The 12,988-nt window shown below is 40.0% G+C and overlaps 1 protein-coding gene across 4 annotated transcripts in view; it reads left to right on the top strand.

The window, feature by feature from the left end:
* Window positions 1-12,988, top strand: part of CABLES1 (Cdk5 and Abl enzyme substrate 1) — a 124,602-nt gene that overhangs the window by 7,916 nt on the left and 103,698 nt on the right. The gene's annotated exons all lie outside the window — the stretch shown is intronic.

Raw genomic sequence — 12,988 nt, 5'->3', positions numbered from 1 at the left:
TACAATTTGGCTTGTGGAATCTGGAAGACACTTTCTTTTTTAGTGTCTTCATATACATCATTTTAGCTGTGCTTTTCAAAGTAAAGAAACTGAAATGAGCCTTAAGAAACTTAAATGCAGTATCTACGGATGCTATCTTCTTTGCATATAATCTTTATTTGTTTTCCATGCCGTGTGATGTCATATTGTACTGCTTTATTTATATGCTATCTCATTTTGGTAGTAATATAATTGTTGCATTTACTATGATATAAATTCTGACTAAATATGGTTAGAATTTAGCTTCAAGGCATTTTTCCAAAATGAAAATTAATTATTACTTTAGAAGAATCGTTCACATTTCTGATTACGTATAGAAGAGCTTAACTGAATATAGAGCAGCTTCTCCTCCTGGAAAAGTCTTCTGGCATAACCAGTTATGCCAGTAGGAAGTAGAAATGATGTTTTTGTTTATTTTGGCTACTGCATGTTCTCATGTGATACACTTTGTAACTATGGAATAGTTTATAGATTATAAATTATATATTGCATAATTTTATGTATGTATGGTATGTGTGTTGGTGTGTGTGTATATATACATACATACATACATACATACATACATACATACTTACTTACTTACTTACTTACTTATAGATTAGGAGCTATTGTTGACGAGTGTCTTGTAATTTCATTAGTTCAACCAAATTCCAATACATGCAGGACACAATTCCCTAAAACTAAATGATGTGGCCTGATTTGGTAACTTGTTATAGTTATTTTTACACTGTGATCTTTCTTACTGATTTTGTTTAAATTTTCATCCCAATATCAGTCACAACAATAAAGATATTTTATTTTTATTTTTTAACTGTGTAAATTATTGTATAAACCAGGACCTGATTTTAAGGAAACCCCAAAGGAAATTCTCATAGATTTAGGTAACCAACTATAATATGTAGCTTACACTGCATAATCAATATCCTCAAATCAGGGCGGAGTGAGTGCTTATCGATGAAGCTGTACTGTACTTTGAAGGAACTTAAAACTAAATAGAACTTTCTCTGATTATTAATGTGATTTCAGAAACTTGTTTTGTATCTGCTGCATTTGCTATATTGATCAGATTTGCTCAAGCATTTTATGTAGATCACTAATTGTAGATATTGCTTAAGGCACCATCTGAGAAGAGACATCTGATATATGAGAGATTGGAAAACCTTATTCTTTGCAGGGTCCTCAATTTTGCATTTCAGTCTACTTCAGTCTATGGCATTGGCACAGCATACGCCTATGGCTTGCATTTCTTCATGAGACATTGGAGAATATCTCTTCTAAAATTGCGTTAAGAAAATGTTATTGACTATGTAGTCAATAAGAATCAACACCAACATGATGGCATATAATCGGATCAAAATAGCAAGGGTGATAGCAGCTGCTTATTTGTTAGTAAGGAAAATTTAATAAATTCAATTCAAAAAACCCTTGAAAAATAAGGTGGTAGGGAAAAATGGAAGATACTGAAGGAAAGTGGGTAGCTCCTTGAACTCTCACTGCATGATTTTGTTGCAAATTTGTCTTTAAAATTGATCAACATAATTATAAACACACTCACTGAACTATTTGCGTTATGTTCTTCAGATAGTAGTGAATCTGTTATGCATTTCTTAATCTTGAGAACTTTAAGATTTGTGCATTTCAACTCCCTGAATATAAGCTTTTGTGTGCGCATCAGGGGTGGGTTTCAACTGGTTCGCGGCGGTCCCCGCGAACCGGTTGGTTGGCGAACCCGGAAATAAGTAACTTCCGGGAACGGCGAAGGGCGCACCCGCCCGCCCGCGCTCCTTACCCGGTTTTGACAAGTTCTGCGCTTCCACGCATGCGCAGTACGCATACAGCGCCTGCGCGATCCTCCAGGAGCAGCTGGAGCATCGCACAGACGCTAGTATGCATGGGTGCACTGCGCGCGTGCACGAGGACGCCGCCGGCCCCGTTCCAACCGAACCAGTTGGAACGGGGCGAGAAACCCACCCCTGGTGTACATGCATGTGCGTGTGGATGCCTGTGTGTGTGCTGACTCACTTTGAGCTGAACTAAAGTCTTTTATCAAGCAGTTCCATTAAAACACATCTACCTGCAATTACACAGAATGTATGCACTCCGTTCACATTTATAGAGGGCAAAAAGTTAAATAATAAATGAATAAATCTATTTAAACCAGTATTACTCATTTCTGTAGTTCTCTTAAAGTTCCTACAATTGTTTTATTTCAATTGAAAGAACAGCCACTTGGTGATAGATCTGTGCCATCTATTATGAATGAAGTAATATAGTCACAGTGTGCATAACCTGTTTTTACAAAGCATCCTGAAGCTGCTATAAAACTATAATCAGAATTCCTTGGATTTTCTGTTTATGTTAATAGTTTATGTTATTATGTAGTGATATATTTAACAGTTATCATTGTGTGGTTTGGGTACGGATTGCATATCCCCTGCTTTTTCCTGCCCCCCATCCCTAATATTTTGTAAAACTGTTTAGATGTTAAGATACTAATAAAGGTTTACAGGTCCTCCCGGCCAGTTGTGACCAACTTAAGGGGGTGGGGGGTGCTGCATTGTCTGACAGATGCTTCTGTCATCATGTGGCCAGCATGAAAGGACGGAGTTACGTAGTACCTTCCTGTCAGAGGAGTACTATTTAGAAAAATTATTAAAGGTGGATATAAGTAGATAATAAATAAAATGACAGAAAAAGCTAGCCTAGAGAGAGTTGAAAGGTACACCCTCCCCTCCTGTTATAAACAACCATCACTGGAGGGTCTACTCTGGCATGAAGCAGTCTCCTTTTTCCTAGGAGTCATTGTCTATTGATAGCAGTGTCAATTCGTGAGGACAAGGCATATGTTGGAAATTCAAGTGGAATTATTAGGCACCATATGGTACATAGATGTCAATTGCCTCTTCCCACAACCTCTCATATCTCATGGGAGCCTGTCCAGTGAGTTCTAGATTGTCTCCCCCCCCCCTTACGTGTAAAATCCAGAATTTGTTCCATCTAGTACTTCTCTTATCCATCCACCAAAATGGAAGTGGGGGATGGGGAGGGAAGAAGAATAGGTGCCAAATTCAAGGGACACAGCTGCTTCTCTTGAACAAAAAGTAACTGCTAAAATATCAGATGAATCATCATTGAAACAGAAGATTTCAAACATAAGACCTGTGGATTAATTTGATGGATGGTAGGGAAAGTTCTCTGTTGCTGCTCCGGCCATATGGAATGAGCTGCCCCCAGAGATCCGGGCCCTCCCCACTCTCATGGCCTTTCGCAAAGCCATTAAAACCTGGCTTTTCCAGCAGGTCTTCTGATTGGGTGTTTGTTGCGTTCCTTTTTAACTTCGTGTGTCCTATTGTTTTTAAGTTCTTTTAATTTCTTTTTATTTCTGTAAGCCGCCCGGAGTCCTTCGGGATTGGGTGGCATAGAAATCAAATTCAATTCAATTCAATTCAAGTGTCAATAAAATTTGAATTTAGCTTCTTAACAGGTTGGTCAGTTGACTAAATTCTTCACTGTGAAGAACTCCCCCCGAGGATAAATTTTAAGAGGGAAGTTACCTGGAAGCTCCTGTGCTTTTGAATCTTTCATAGGAGCATTGCTGGCTCTGGAGAAAGAAAGTCAAGGAAACCTGAAGTCCCAACCCAATGTTTGTGATAATACCTTCTAGGTGTAGGATGGAATCTAATTGACCAGACTTCTAGGCACAGGCAGTAACTAGATATACTGAGATTAGGATTCAATTTTATTTTGTTCCCTCAAAATGAAGCCTCACATGTTTTCTGCAAATCAGATTTTCTCTGGCACCTAAATGCTATCTTAGATGGATCTAGCCATTTTTCCTTCCTCTTTTGAAGCTTAATTCTTTTTAAAACATGTAATGCCATTGGGTATTTCCTTGCCACTGCTTTTTAAAATAAACTTTAAATACAATTTTAAAAAAGATACTTTAAGAAGAGACTGGACGATTTGTCTGAAATGGTTTAGAGTTTTCTGCTTGAGCAGGAAGTTGGACTAGAAAACCTACAAGGTCCCTTCCAGCTCCTTATTCTATTACTCTTGGTGCCAGTTAGTTTCTTGAGCAGTTATAATCTGAAAATAAACCTCTGTAAATTGACTACCAGTTATTAACCTTAAGATAATCAATAAATATTTGTGTGCATACACACACACATTTGCAGATGTGTGTACACGCACACACACAATCTTCTTTTGGCCTTTCTGTAACTTAAAAGAAGATGTTGACAGGAAACATTAGCAAAGAGAATAATTGTTGCAACATCTCAGACTGACTGGGTGGAATACATTCAGTTGGAACAAAATAGACAAGAGTAACCCCTTTTCCATATTAATGGGTGTTGGCATCAAAATGTCAAATAAAAATAAAGAAGGGACAAAACTTGTTGTGACATAACTGCATTTTTTGGCATTTTGATGAAATGTTGACTTGGTGCACACACCCTTGATGTTATCTCCTGTATTACTAGCATATTGTTTTAGGACAATGACATATTTATAATTAAGTGAAATAAAAGCCCTTTTTATTGTATACCAGAATACATGTGGCTTATGTACTAGTGATAAGTATATAAACTTTATACACACTTTAAAAAAAACTGATGATATGAGAGGAGGAGCCAACGTCGCGACAATACGGATGTGCGGTCTTGATGCTCCGATACTGCCAACAATACTTTTGCCGCTGGGTGGTCCAATTGGACCTAAACCGTCCCAAAGAGGAACAGGAAGACTACGTCTTGCTGATCTCAGAGACCCCACAAAGTCCCTGATTGATCCAAGAGAAGGTTTTCAAGCTGGCGACAAAAGGCAGCCTAGGCTGATGAAGTTGGGACGGCTCCGGGACAGAAGGAAGTAGAAAGAGAAAATGTGTCCATCTGGTGAGGAATCCTTTCTGTTTTGAAAAAGACTGCCCAAAAAACCTTCTTTTTATATGCCAAATTAAATCCTTAAGCAGAAGAAGTAAGCGGCGAAATTGACCTGCATTGGATTGTTTTGGATAGTATTTTTCCCTTTTGTAATTACACTTTGTGGATTGAAGTGCTTGCAACTTTTTTCTTTTTTGACTTCTTGTTTTACTTTTTAATTTATGGATTAAAATCTCCTTCTCTACTCTAACAAAAGTTTCTATTATTTGCTATTAAACTCTATTTAAGAACTTTGTTTCCCTTAAGCCTAAGACAACATCAGAGAGTGAAAGGAAGCAATACTGCTGCTCGGAGGCTAGAGTTTCTGAAACTACTCATTCGTTCCTGTTTCTCCTTTGATTTCACTTTCTTTGTACTTCAAAGTTCCGAAATTAAAAGTGATAAGAGCCAAGGGCATGAAGTCTTTACACAGCTGTCCTTTGAGAGCCTTATCGGTACTAGGAGAGGGGGAAAAAACGGAACCTCTTTCCTGTGAAGATTACAAATGATCTTGTGTTTAAGCTAAATATATATAAATAAATAAAAAGTCTGGAAGGCTAGAGTGGCAGTAATTTACAATTTGGAAATTGGATCAATTTTCAGAAGAGGAAACTTTAATTTTGCAAAATATTTGGGATGGAATTCAAAATTTATTGGAGGTAATGGGAGAATTGAGAAGAAGATAGAGTTTATACTAGAAAAAAATGATGGAGATGGAGCCCCAAAAATTGAGAAAAATGAAAGAGAAAGAGAAGAAAACTAATGATTTGATTTGTGGAGTGAAAGTGGTTGAAAGCGAAAAAATGGGAGTATAGAAAAGGGAAGTTGATGGACTGGAACTCTACCCCAAATTTCAAGGCACAGAAGAAGAAAAAAGGGAAAAGGGAAAAAATGATGGTTTTAAGGAGATAAACCTTACCAGAAGCACGATCGACAACCAAAGATAAATTAATTAAAGTAGCAAGAGATTACCTGAGAGACGCAACAAGTAACAAGGTGCGGAGCGATGTCCATAAAAACGTTACTAAAGTAATAAACAGAAGATTAATTCCACAAATGGCAAAAGAAATAAGACATATGCCTTCTGGAAGGATACAGGTTGATATATGAAAGTTGATAATAAAAAAGTAGCTAGGTTTGGTGATTAGTAAGTAGGAATTTAGTAATTTTTAGATTGCTTTGTTAAATAAATAGTTGATAATGGTAACAAGGTACATATTCATGTTGGCTGGCGGTGAGGAAGTTGGATATAAGTAGTAAATGATTTTGTTAACAAATATTAATGATAACAATAATAATGAAATGATAAGAGATATAGTTAATTATCTATCTATCTATCTATCTATCTATCTATCTATCTATCTATCTATCTATCTATCTATATATATATATATATATATATATATATATTAGATTTTTACAACCCCTGGTAAGCCCCAATTATGGGAGGAAGCTAACTGCTTCCATCATCTGTCAATCGGCTCGTCACAAGAGTCCATCACGACAGAAACCCAATATTTTTACTGTTGCCTTTGTTATATTTGTGTTTTTTTTTATTTGTGCTGATAAATAAATAAAGGGAGACTAGTATAGATCTATTTCAAGCTATTTAGCTCTCATCAGCTAGCCATACCCTTACTGGGATTTGAACCTGGGCTATATGGCATACTAGGCACACCAGGCAGAGATCTTAGCCATTAGCCAAATCCCAGTAAGGGTATGGCTAGCTGATGAGAGCTAAATAGCTTGAAATAGATCTATACTAGTCTCCCTTTATTTATTTATCAGCACAAATAAAAAAAATAAAAAAATAAAAATAAAAAAAACACAAATATAACAAAGGCAACAGTAAAAATATTGGGTTTCTGTCGTGATGGACTCTTGTGACGAGCCGATTGACAGATGATGGAAGCAGTTAGCTTCCTCCCATAATTGGGGCTTACCAGGGGTTGTAAAAATCTAATAGATACCTTTCACCCTGTCTTCGCTGATAACGGATAAGAGCCTGTGGCCTAATGGCTAAGATCTCTGCCTGGTGTGCCTAGTATGCCATATAGCCCAGGTTCAAATCCCAGTAAGGGTATGGCTAGCTGATGAGAGCTAAATAGCTTGAAATAGATCTATACTAGTTTCCCTTTATTTATTTATCAGCACAAATAAAAAAAACACACACACACATATATATATATATATATATATATATATATATATACTGGTTTAACATAAGGAATTTGGATATAAATTGCAAACAGTGACTTGGAAAAAAAGGCTTAGAAATTTTGTTAATCTTTATTTTGAATATGTTATAAAGGTGTAATGTTATTGGATATATGAAAGTTGATAACAAAAAACTAACTAAATCTTATAATTAGTAAGTAATTAGTAACTTTTAGATTGTTATGTTAAATAAATAATCGATAATGACGATAAGGTACACATATGTGTTGGCTTGAGGAGAAAAAAGTGGATATAAACAGTAAATGATTTTTGTAAATGATTTTGTTAACAAATATTAATGACAACAATAATAATGAAATGATAAGAGATATAGTTAATGATATATATGTACTGGTTTAATATAAGGAATTTGGATATAAATTGCAAATAGTGACTTGGGAAAAAAGGCTTAGAAATTTTGTTAATTAATCCTTATTTTGAATATGTTATAAAGGTGTAATGTTATTGGATATATGAAAGTTGATAACAAAAAATTAACTAAGTTTTATAATTAGTAAGTAGTAATTTAGTAGCTTTTAGATTGTTATGTTAAATAAATAATCTATAATGGCAATAAGGTACACATATGTGTTGGTTTGATGAGAAGAAAATGGATATAAACAGTAAAGGATCTTCTGTTAATCAATATTAACTATAACAACTAATAATGGAATGATAATGATAAGGGATACAGTTAATGATTATATATATATATATATATATATATATATATATATATATATATATATATATATATATATATATATATATATATATATATATATATATATATATATATATATATATATATATGTACTACCATAACAAAAGGAACTTGGATACAAATTGTAACAGTGACTTGGAAAAAAAGGCTTAGAAACTTTGTCAACTAATATTTATTTAGAATATGTTATAAAGGCTTAAGGTGATGATTTTTGTAATAACTAATGAAATGCCATCAGGTGGTTGTGTTTTTAACTATGGATTATTTTAGGCAAAAGGACTAAAACAACTTCAGTCAAATGAGAACTATGCTATGTTGATAGTAAGATTCATTAAGAATCTTTGACATCTGATAGGAATATAAGTAATGACTGTGGAAGAGAGCACAAAAGCTAATTGTAACCAATTGCCACACTTTCTATAAGATGTACTGTAAGATGATGATTTTTTTGTGTTGTTTGTTTAATAAAAATTTCTTGCAAAAAAAACTGATGATACTTTGAAAAGAAATTAATGTTCATAGTCTTCTTTCACATATAATCTTTTTTTATCATCTTCCATCATGTTGCATCTTGTTTTTAATATTGTACCTTGAGGACACACATGATTGATTTAAAATTCATTTATTTTTCTATTGACATGGTCAATAGAACCATGGTCAACTTACTTACATAAGAATAATTCTGCAGCAATTCTTAGGACAGGTTTTATAGAATTACTGAGACATATTATTGGAAGGCCTAAACCAGTGATGACGAACCTTTTCGGCACCGAGTGCCCAAACCAGAACGTGTACGTGGGCGCGCGCCGGAGCACCAGAAACCTGAAGATCAATTGCTTGTTCCATGCCTGCCTGTTTTTTGGCTGTTTTTCGGGCCACTTTCAGGCCAATTTTCAGGCTGTTTTTCGGGCTGTTTTCTGGCATTCTGACACCTGTAAAGACCAGCTGGTTGACGCTCCGGAAACCAGAAAATCAGCTGGCGATGGCATACGTGCCCACAGAGAGGGCTCTGCGTGCCACCTCTGGAACGCATGCCATAGGTTCGCCATCATGGGCCTAAACAATATAGTTTATTCATAAACTTGGCCTTGAAATGGCCACAAAACAGAAAAAAATAAAAGCAGTTCCACTTACTCTGCTGCTTCAGTTTGACCTTTGTATAGTTTTTAAATAATCGCTGAACAATCAGCATTTCCCTAATATAGGCATAGTCTAATTAGTAGTTTGAAGTTACTGTTAGCAACATCTAAAGATGTTTGATTAAGTACTCTATAAATCATTAAGTGGAACTTGATATTTTTATAGGTGTCCAGATAAAATAAGTAATCTGACAATACTATTCAGTTGCCAGTGTTCAATTGTGCTTACTCTTTAAGGACAAGTATGTGTAGCACAATTTTTTAAATACTGTTAAAATTGCAAGTAAAATATTAAATTATTTTACTAAAGGAGATATACTTCTTTCAAATAATGGAGGTCTCATTGGGTTCTACAGAACTGAATGGTCATGACCTCAGTGCTGATATGTCAAATGCACAGATGAAAGTAACTCTTCTTTATAGGCATGCCTTTGTAAATAGTGATGTTTTTGTTCATTCTTTGCTGCAGTACTCATGTCTATCTTGTAAAAATTATTCAAGTGATGTTTTTATAATACATTTTAAGAATCTCTTGCCTTTTCATGTACTACAGAAAACAAGTAATTCTTTATTTCTCCTGTGCGCTGCTTGGAGATGGGTTAACACAGTCTATCTACCCTAGGACTGAGTGAGTTTTTTCTTGGCCATGCCTCCCTTTGCCTCCATTAATTCAGTTTAAAAACTCAGTCCACCCGTTTGGACTGTTCTGGGGAGTGCTCCAGATAACTGGACTTTAGAAAAGTTCAACTTTACTAAAAAATTGTTGCTATGACTACTCTATGAGGACTTAGAAACTTCCTACTATGCAATTCATCTGCTGTCGCACTCGGGGCGTGGAATTGTGAGTCGCTTGTCCGGCGGCAGAAGACTTCCTGGACCGCATTGATCCCCCACCGCTGTGTCGTGAAGGTCGCACTGAGCGCCTGAGCATTCCGGCGGCAGCAGTGGTGCTCCTTTCTACTTGGTGGAGGCAGTGGCCATTTTGGATCTGCGCGCTTTCTGCCCTGGGCTGCGCGCGCAACGGCCACCATTTTCTTGAGCCTCATGTAGAAAAAGAAGCCTCACAGTGTGCCGTTGGAGCGAGAGAGAGTACACTTAACTGCAGATCGCCACCGAGAAGCACGGGCCTTGTTCGGGACACTGGCTTCCTGTTCCCCATCACTCGGAACCTACAAGGAGGAGGGGATCCGGCCTTCGGGAGGCCCTCTCCTTCCCCACTGATCTGTGGGTGCACTTCAGCCGGCTGACTTAAGCGCCCGGTGCCTGACCCCTGCAAGACATCTTCCACAGCTGCAAGGGAGCCAGAATGGCAGACGATGGAATGGAGGTGTAGGAGGTGCAGGCAGGGCCTTCCACCAAACGCAGTAGGCTTGATCTCCCTCCCCCAAAGGGAGCAAGGGAGGGAAAGGCACCACCAAGAGAGCCTCCCCGGGAACTTCTGGGACCATGGATAAGGCCAAGGAGGGCTCCCAGAAGCATGGGCCTGCGGAGGCCAAGGCCCCGCAACCACAGAGATCTCCTGTCCCTGTGGCCCCAGAGTTAGGCTTCCCCGCCAGCCAAAGGGGGGAACGAGGCACTCACTCCACTCAGAGCAGTAGGTACCCATCCCTGATGGAGGAGGGGTCTAGGGAATCTTCTCCAGATACCTCCTGGGATTACCCTGATTCTCCCAGTTCGTCTCTCAGGGAGGAAGTGGAGCCTTTTCAGGGTCTCCTTCCAGTGGAGGAAGGGACTAGCGTCGGGAGACGCAGCAGCAGGCCCGTTTTATCTGGATCTCAGCCCAGGGAGAACAAAGGATCTGCCCTGTCAGTGGAGGTGAGGGAGGTTATCACCATAGCCATCTCCCAGGATATAGCCGAGGGCATAAAGCAAAAGGAGGCCCGAAAATCTGGGTCATCCAAATCTAAGCGGGCCCCAAGTCATAGCCCTATTTAGGCGCCGACCTCTCCGGGCACCTCAGTGGCCACGGAAGAGTCGGTTTGGGAGGAGGAAGAGGAGGCTGAGGGCTTTGAACTGTCAGAGGCTGAGGATCTCCCTCCTGACAAACCGGCCTTTACTGGCCTGTTCAAGCCAACCTTATTTAAGTCTATTCTACATAAGGCCAAGGCGGCTACTGAATTAGGCTCTACTCCTAAGAGTACAGCTGTTACGGCCTCCTCATCCAAGGACCCCAAAGAAGGTCTTTTCAAGGAGACAGCTCCTACTCAGGAGTTAATTCCAGTCCCAGATCTGTTTATGGACGTTGTCCAAAGACAGTGGGCCCAGCCCAGTACATTGACCAATCCTAGCGGAGGGGATAAATCCCTTTATTCTGTGGAAAGTAGAATGGAGGACGTGCTGAAATTGCCCGAGGTGGATGCTCCGGTAGTCTCTTTAACGTCAAATTTGAACCTGCCAGCAGACCTCCTGGAGGGTCTCAAGGCAGAGAATAAAAGATCTGAGAAGGTGTGCCATAAGACTCATCAGGCGGCCGTCTGAGCAATCAGGGCATCCACCTCAGCCTCTTTCTTCACCAGAGTGTCCCTTCTCTGGCTGAGATAACTGTGGTCTAAACCTCCCTCTGGGGGCTCCCACTAGAAGCATGACCTCAGCAAGATTATTACTGCTGTAGAGTATTCAGCAGATGCCTTGCTGAATGCTGCTAAGTTTGCTTCTAGGGTGTTGGCATCCAACGTTACCTCGCGTCGGCTGCTGTGGCTCCGCCACTGGCAAGCCGACATGAAGGCAAAGTGGAAGCTTTCTTCCGCCCCATTCGGGGGGGCAACTCTTTGTGGATGCCTTGGACAAGTTTGTCATCGAAACAAAGGACAAACAAAAGATCCTCCCGGCCACTTTGAAGAAGAATGAGCGTAAAACTCTAGTTCCTTTCGAAAGCAATCCTTTCGAGCCCAAGACACCAACCAGGCGTCCACCTCTTCCACCTATCATAGACCCTACACCCAGGGAGGGGATAGGAGTCAGGACAGGAGCTCCTTCGCGTTGCGGGGCAGGCAACAACAGCATTCCTTTCAGAAGCCATACTGCGGCGGGAACAATTCCCGCCAATTCCGTAGGGGCAAGTGACCATCACAGGGGTCCTCCCATAGGGGGTCGGCTACAACTATACGCCAACAAGTGGGAGGAAATCACCATGGACTCTTGGGTCCTCAGCATGATCAGGAAGGGCCTAGTGTTAGAATTCCTATCCTTTCCCCAAAGGACATTCATTCGTTGTCCAACTCCAAAGAGTCCCCTGAGAAGAACCTTATGCATGTAGAGATTCTCCACCTTCTCCAGATCAGGGCCATAGAGCCCGTACCGAAGGAGCAGGAAAGGCAGGGATTCTATTCCATACTTTTCCTAGTCCCAAAGAGCTCGGGGTGGTGGGGTGGAGGGCCATCTTGGATCTAAAACGCCTAAATCAACATCTGGCCTACAAAAGGTTCAAGATGCAGTCCATCCATTCCATTCTGGATTGCATAAAACAGGGAGACCTGCTCACATCGATAGACCTAAAGGAGGCCTACCTGTACATCCCGATCCACGCAGCCCACAGTCGGTTCCTGTCACAACTCCTCGGGATCATGATCTCCTGCCTAAAGGTGGTTCTTTGGGCGCGTCTCCATGCCAGGGCACTGCAGTGGTTCCTCCTGCCAATGCAAAGGGCCAAGACCAGCAACTCTTTGAGACATGTGAGGCCCCCGCCCAAGGTCCTTCGGTCCCTTACCTGGTGGAGGACAGCAGCAGTCGAGAAAGGGTGCCTCTTTAAGGAACCTGAAAGGGTGGTGGTGACCTTAGATGCCAGCCTTCTCAGATGGGGGGGCTCACTGTCAGGGCCAACTCGCGCAGGGACTATGGACCCAGAGGGAGGCCTCCCACAGCATAAACTGGCTGGAGCTGAGGGCTGCCTGCCTCGCCTTATGGCAGTTTTCAACCCTGGTAGCAGGTCAACATGTACTGTTACTGACAGA

Source organism: Thamnophis sirtalis, unplaced genomic scaffold (genome assembly GCF_051295495.1).
Source record: "Thamnophis sirtalis isolate CommonGarterSnake01/CBP01778 unplaced genomic scaffold, rThaSir2_p1.2 scaffold_2, whole genome shotgun sequence".
NCBI lineage: Eukaryota > Metazoa > Chordata > Lepidosauria > Squamata > Natricidae > Thamnophis > Thamnophis sirtalis.
Note: the sequence above shows the minus strand (reverse complement) of the source record. Positions and strands in the feature narration are given on the sequence as shown.